The sequence below is a fragment of the Bicyclus anynana genome, chromosome 19 (assembly GCF_947172395.1).
Source record: "Bicyclus anynana chromosome 19, ilBicAnyn1.1, whole genome shotgun sequence".
Taxonomy (NCBI): Eukaryota; Metazoa; Arthropoda; class Insecta; order Lepidoptera; family Nymphalidae; genus Bicyclus; species Bicyclus anynana.
Genome location: NC_069101.1, coordinates 925238 through 932486, shown reverse-complemented (window position 1 = coordinate 932486; position 7249 = coordinate 925238).

Genomic DNA, 7249 nt, shown 5'->3' with positions numbered 1-7249 from the left:
ACATTAAAGGTTTCATATACTGGAACATCGTAGTGAATATTGCCCGCATGGTACAAAGCCAGCGTGCTGTCGCGTTTAGGCTGCCAGTCCACCGAAGCGGAGCGAGGCAGCGGAGCCGAGAAACTGAGAATTATTAACCAATAGGATTGCACAAAATTTCCGCTCATCTTCAGTGGACAGAGATTTACAAGCTAGTTTAAAATTGATTTAAAACCGGTAAGCGGAGCGAGGAGTCACGTCTGCAACTTGGTTTCGCATTACTTTCTCACTTCGCTCCGCAGCCTTCGGGAGGCTTCGGCCGTGGCTAGTTACCACCCTACCGACAAAGACGTACCGCCAAGCGATTTAGCGTTCCGGTATGATGTCGTGTAGAAACCGAAAGGGGTGTGGATTTTCATCCTCCTCCTAACAAGTTAGTCCGCTTCCATCTTAGATTGCATCATCACTTACCATCAGGTGAGATTGTAGTCAAGGGCTAACTTGTAAAGAATAAAAAACAAGCCTCGCTCCTCTCTGGTGGACAGACTCAGTATGTAACTCCACTCCGCTCCGCTGCCTTGCTCCGCTTTGGTGGACAGCCTTAATGGTCGCCCAGTGCACGTGTCTTACACCTGAACCACGCGGACGAAGACTCAGTTATGTGCTTTGTCTATAACAAAACGTTAGCCAATCGATCTTCAAACAGATCTACAGTCTGCAAGGCAATAAAAGCTAGCGTAGTCAAATTAAACTCAGTTTTGAACTGAATACGTGTGAGAGCAAAGATTTTAATATAGACATCGTATTATTTCATCGCTTCCCGTTTCCCGTTTGCCTATTCCATTGGGAACACGGAGGTAAAGTACAGCATGTTACGAGCTGATAATGTAGCTTTCTATCTGTGAGATTCGGTTTTGTTTTCTAAACAACACGTTTTTTTTTATTATAGTGGTCACGTACCTCTAATTTCACCGGAATCTCTTTAAACAGCAATGCTTTATAGCATAGACCAAGCTCTTTCATAAATTTTTATTTAATTTATTTATTTGTAATCCACAGCGTAACGATATTACACTGAAAATGCAACGTAATAAGTACGATATTCATTTTTAGTTTTATCAAATCAAATCTAAATTGTTTATTTTTTTATCAAAGCAATTTAGAAATGTCAAGTTAGAATCTTTGCTCTGTGTACGAAGTAGTACAATTTGGCACAGCCATTTTGTTTTTTTTTTTGTAAATTTTTACTTTATATGTATTATGTTCTTAGAATGCGCTCCCGTTTAGAGATTGTTTTTTTTTTGTAAAAAAAAATAAACATCCCCGAAGAGTTGTCACTTAAATAAGTGTTTAATTTATTGTAATTTGAATAAGGTAAGTTGTAAGTTATACCATGAAAGTTGCTACTGATAATTAACTCCCAGTGTTTTTGAGTACTGTGTAATTTTTTTTATTATTTTATTTTTTTGTATAATAAAACGTGTAAATATTTAAATTGTATAGATTACAATTTACAAAAAAAAACATGTTGTTCCTCTATTTTTATTAAAATGGTAAAAATATCATAAATATCGTAAGCATTACCAGCACAACTTCAGAGTTGTATTGCTATTATTTCTAAAATTTATTTATGCTTTGGAAATAAAGATAATATTTGTATGACCTTGCCACAAATTGAATACATTAAAGTCAAATGCACTTATTGTCCGAATGCCAAATGTAATCTTAAAAATACTTAAAACATTTTCCAAACATTTTAAAAACATTTTCAAAGAGTTGTAATGACCATTTGCACAAAGGTGACTGAACATTTTCATACATTTCTGGGCTCAGATTTGATGAATGATCCATTACAATGTCCAAATTAGTGTCATTATTAAATAATAATATCAGTTTATGGATGGTATAATTTCGGTTTGATAGGCAATTGCATAATCAAGTATCTTTACATTATAAAATGCGCGATTTCAACAAAAAAACACATTTCAAAAAGTAGTAACTACTGACAAATTTTAATTAATTTTGGTTATTTTGATTTGTTATCAAGAATATAAAGGATTTACTTCATTTACTTTTTTCTGTAATTTGCTGGGCCCAAAATGGTCGGTCGCCTTTCATACAAGCCAAGAGCCTTGATTAGATATACTTCGTATAACATTTTCCTTATTGCTTAAGAATACCAGTGTATTCCACAGATTGTGCCCCAGTGATGTATTCAAATGTATTTATTTGTGTAATGTATTGTATGCAAATGTATGTAAGTGGCAACTCTATCGGCAGCTTCATTAGGTAAGCCAGTATGCAGATAGATATAGTGCCACCTCGCAATTATATAGTAACATTTACCGTCGGAGCGCACTAGCGACATTTAGTCGTGCGACAAATCTGTCGCAACACAATTAACTTTTAAACTCCTAATTATTCATCCAAAAGACATAAAAATCGCTAGTGTGATCTTACGATTTAGTATACATTTTAACATAAAATAGCGTAAAATAACTATTACTTTATTCCACATAGACGTAAGACGTTGAGTTGATTCTATTCTACACTAGGTTTAAGATTGGACGGGTACGGATTATAGGGATAGAATAATATTTTAAGCCGGCTCCACACGAACGACAAATGTGTAATGTGTTTCATATATCGTTTTAACGTGAGACAAACAATATAAAATCCAATTTGTCGTGCTTGCGTGCCGGCTTTATGCTGTAGAACGTTGAAAAATATCTCCTTTTAAAATATGCCCAGCTCATGATATTTTATAGAAAAAATATACCAAATTGAATAAAAAAAATACAATATATACCTATTTATTTATTAGCACAAACGTTTTATAGCGCCGCACACGGCAAGGTCACAAAACAGGTTTAAATAATAAAAATAAATTAAATTGTTAAAAAAAACGCGTATTCTAAAAGGAGCGTAAATAATCGTGGCATCATTTGCATTGGTGAGACATTGTAATAGTAAGACATCGAACGCTAGTGTGAATGCGGCCTTATTTAAAACATACAATTTATATTATTGAATATTATGTATGCACCGTAAGATGAGGATACTTTGCTTTTCAATGACTCTTTCTGAAACCTTGGACACAAGAGGGTTTTGTTTGTAATAAATTGCCCATTTGTTTACTGGACTGGAATTGCAATATTTATTATTTAATATCCCGTTCCCAAATAATACAAAAAATGTTCATTTTGGGTTTTCGAGATATCAGTCAAAGTCAAAATTAATTTAATTCAATTAGGCCTAGTGTTTTTTTTTTATTCTTTACAAGTCAGCCCTTGTAAAGAATAAAAAAAAATCTCACTGATGGTAAGTGATGATGCAATCTAAGTTGGAGGCGGGTAACTTGTTAGGAGGAGCACTCTTTTCGGTTTCTAAACGACATCGAACCGGAATGCTAAAAATCGCTTGGCGGTACGTCTTTGTCGGTAGGGTGGTAACTAGCCACGGCCGAAGCCTCTCACCAGCCAGACCTGGATCAATGAAGAAAACCTCAATCGGCCCAGCCGGGATCGAGCCCAGGACCTCCGCCTTGTAAATCCACCGCGTTTACCGCTGCGCCACGGAGGCCGTCAATAATAATAGGTGATAATAATAATTGGTCGAGAACTTGAAATTAAAGTTACAAGGGTCCCAAACGCACCTATGTCCGAGAAGAGCACACACTCGACCAGGGATTTTATTTGAGACAAACACCATCTAATTGTAATTAGTTATTTGCAGTAAAAGTTATATTGTTAAGCAAAGTCATCTTGTTCTGTGTATTGATGTAAGGAACTCCGCAAAAACGGAGCACATGACAAAAGTGTAGTTCAACTGTATACTAGTCCCATTGCAAGTTTGCAGATTTTGCATACAAATGTTCCTGTAACGCCGTAAACATAGTGGTTTTTTATAATGTTTAATAGTAAGCTTTTGCAGTATGGCCATCTTGATGGGTTACTTTTGACAGATTTTAATATTGACACTTGTCAAAAAAATTATAAACTAAATATATTGACGTAATATTTTTTTTTTATAAAAGAACAGCTACAAACAGTAAATAAACGCTATTTAAATTAAAAATTTCCCCAAGAATTATCGCACGTCTACATATATTGCAATATTTTTGTGACAAACGAAAAAAAAACACAATTTTTATTAAGACAAGGTGAATATTGCTTACGCCGCCAATATTTGACAAGTTGTTATAAATGTGAACTGACTTTTAATATAAAGTCAAAAGTGGACTATTAAAATGGCTATGCTTTATGTATATTGTCTAGAACAGTACGTGATGACATGGTTAGGTGAATGTCTATGGAGCGACCGGACTGACAGGCTGCTAGCACATAGCTTGTAAGCTATTGACAAAGTTTCACATGCTTTAGCATCAGTTTTCTACTCTGACTCTGACTATATACTTATTATCGTAACAATTAAAAATTAATTGATTACTTTTTTTGCGTTAGGCAAATTTAATGAAAATTTTGGAAATTGCATAAAACTTCTTTTCTAATAAAACTTTCTTTAAAATAATTATAATAATTTAATAGTAATATCTGCCAGAGGTAGAATAATAATCAATTCATATCTAATATACAACTATAAAATCGCAGTCATCTGCTTTATAAATTAAATCGTCGTCAGTCCGGCTTGAAGGCTAATGTTGCTACTGGGAAGAATGTGCTTGTCGGAACATGTTTGTCGATAGTGAATTTGTAAGCGTACGAAACAAGCTTAACTCTGTAACCGAGGGATGAAGATACGGGTGAAATCACATAACAATGAAGGAATTCATTAACCCTACATCCACTGGTCACAAGTCCCTTAACCCTACATCTACTGGTCACAAGTCCTGGACTTTGCTCGGAGTTTTTCTCTCTGCCAATCGATAGACCCGGCACCCGCACGGTGAATCCACGGATTGCTAAGATATTCGTCTCGCTAATGTCAGGTGTGATATCACCCTAAGACACTTCTAAAAGTGACCTTTATTGATGATTTTGTTTATAAATTGGCTCGCCACTCAACATAAATAAATGGTGAACATAATTGTTGAAATTACTCCAAAATTATGTTAGATGTTGCCTACCTATTTCACCCATGATATCGACATCGAAGGTATTGCCGAAAGGGCAAGATTATCGGTGTGAGTAGGCAAGTAGTTAAATCACCTACCTGCCTTTACATGTATTTTCACCCTCAATGGATAGGCCAAAGTGTGCCAAAAAGGCAATATATTTTCCTAACAAAACCTTATGTATCACCTCTCGGCTACTGAACATTTCACACTCAAGCTTCGTGGGTATTTCAATGCGCGCTAAAAGGTCCCGTTGGGTTTAGAATGGAAAATGTGAATTCTATTTTTTTTTAACAAATGGTGCTACTATTTTGTGTTTTAGTCAAATATGATTGCTTGATCGCGTATTCGCTCTCGATCTGTCGACGTAGACTTTGCGTTATAACAACTTCTTACAAGAAAAATAAAAAACCTCGCTACTACGCAAAAAAAAGAAACTAATTTGTTCCATTAGAATACCATTTAAGCAGAGATGGCGTGTAACTACTGTGGTGCCCTGGATTTTTTTTTAATTTCTGGTCAGTCTATAATTTTCTAAATCGGATTGTTATGTGAGTGATCTCTAGTTAAATATGTATGGAATCTTGTGAAGAAGTTATTATAACACGAAGGTGCCCGAAAGGGGGTAATGGAAATGTGAGGTTAGGAGTGAAAAGGGGGGTGAAAGAATGGCGCCGCATCACAATGAGCCTATTTATCGAACATCACTCAAGAAATGTAATAATGATAATTGAATAAGCAACGGTCATAGACATTTCCAAACGTGTGCAATGGTGAATTACTTATCTGATAATACATTGCCGCATTTTTAGCATGGTAGGTACTTTAAAGACTTCCAGCAATGCAACTTCCATCTCAATGCACACTCAAGAGTAAGTCAATGTGGTTTGTCAAGAATTTAAGAGATTCTCACGATTGGAAATATCTGTTAGACACGAATTTAGATGTACTTTAGCTTTTGTAACTCGTGTTTTGTCCGCGAGAGGGCGCCGCGCTAGCTGTGAATTATAAGCCACAATTTAGAGAACGTACAGCGGTCATTATACGACCGCCATATTTTTAGTTTTTAAACATAGATACCACAGACTATGCTAGTCTGTGGTTCGTCAGTTTCTGAACTGTATGTTTTCTAGACTGTGGCATCGCACGCGCCGATGTTATGGTTATTGAATTTGTAAATGTAATTTTTGGTACGTTACATTTTGTTTACTTTCATATTACGATTATATTGTAAATAAAAAAAGCTTTGGATTTGAAGGTGTTTTTGCTTTATGCTAATCCCAGAAGCCTTCCGCCAGCTAGATCTGGACCAATTAAGAAAACCTCAAACGGCTCAGCCCGAGCTCAGATCGAACCCAGAACCTCCATCTTGTAAATCCACGACACGCCACGGAGGAACCTCCTCCTTCTGTATTCGACTCTTGATCCAACAGTTAAGTGAAAGCTTCTTAAGGTGTTGGTCGAAGCTTTTCGCTATAAGACCATTGACTGAAACAACTATCGGAACAATAATAGTTGACTCAACAATCCATATGGCGGTAATCTGAGCGAGGTCCAAGTACCGTCATGTGGAACAATAATCAACACTTATTGCACGACGCACTGACCGATCGACTAGCACTATATCAGGTCTATTGGCTACAATATACTTGTCAGTGATAATTGGTCCCAGTAGAGCAAGAACTGATGCTGGGTCGTACCTATAGTAAGGCATCTCAGAATCAACAAGGCCAGACTGAAGAGCAAGCTGTTGGTGGATTATTTTGGCTACTTGATTTATGTCTATGTAAGTATTCGCCGTTAGCAAGGTGAGAACACCCAGACACAATATGCCTGAGGGAATCCCCAGGACGATGACACTAATGATTATTATTAAAACGAGTTTTCTATTATAGTTTGTCCTTCGTCAAAGGCATCCTCTAAGGCTTTCCATTTTGTTCTGTCCTTGGTAATGCGCTTCCACTCCGGACCGGCTATTCATGTCATCTTCCCAACGTATGAAGTTAAGATGGTATTTGATGACGAGTTCAGTTCTTTGTTAGGCAGCGTAAACGCCGTCACGCTTTAATGATTTTGAGCGATAATGTTCTCTGTTGTAATTATTGAACATAAATGGTTTAGTGTGGGCAACTATATAGCTTGGCAAGTTCGTTCTATCACCCCCGATGGTCCGCGCGGGCCGGGGGGCGTGGGAGG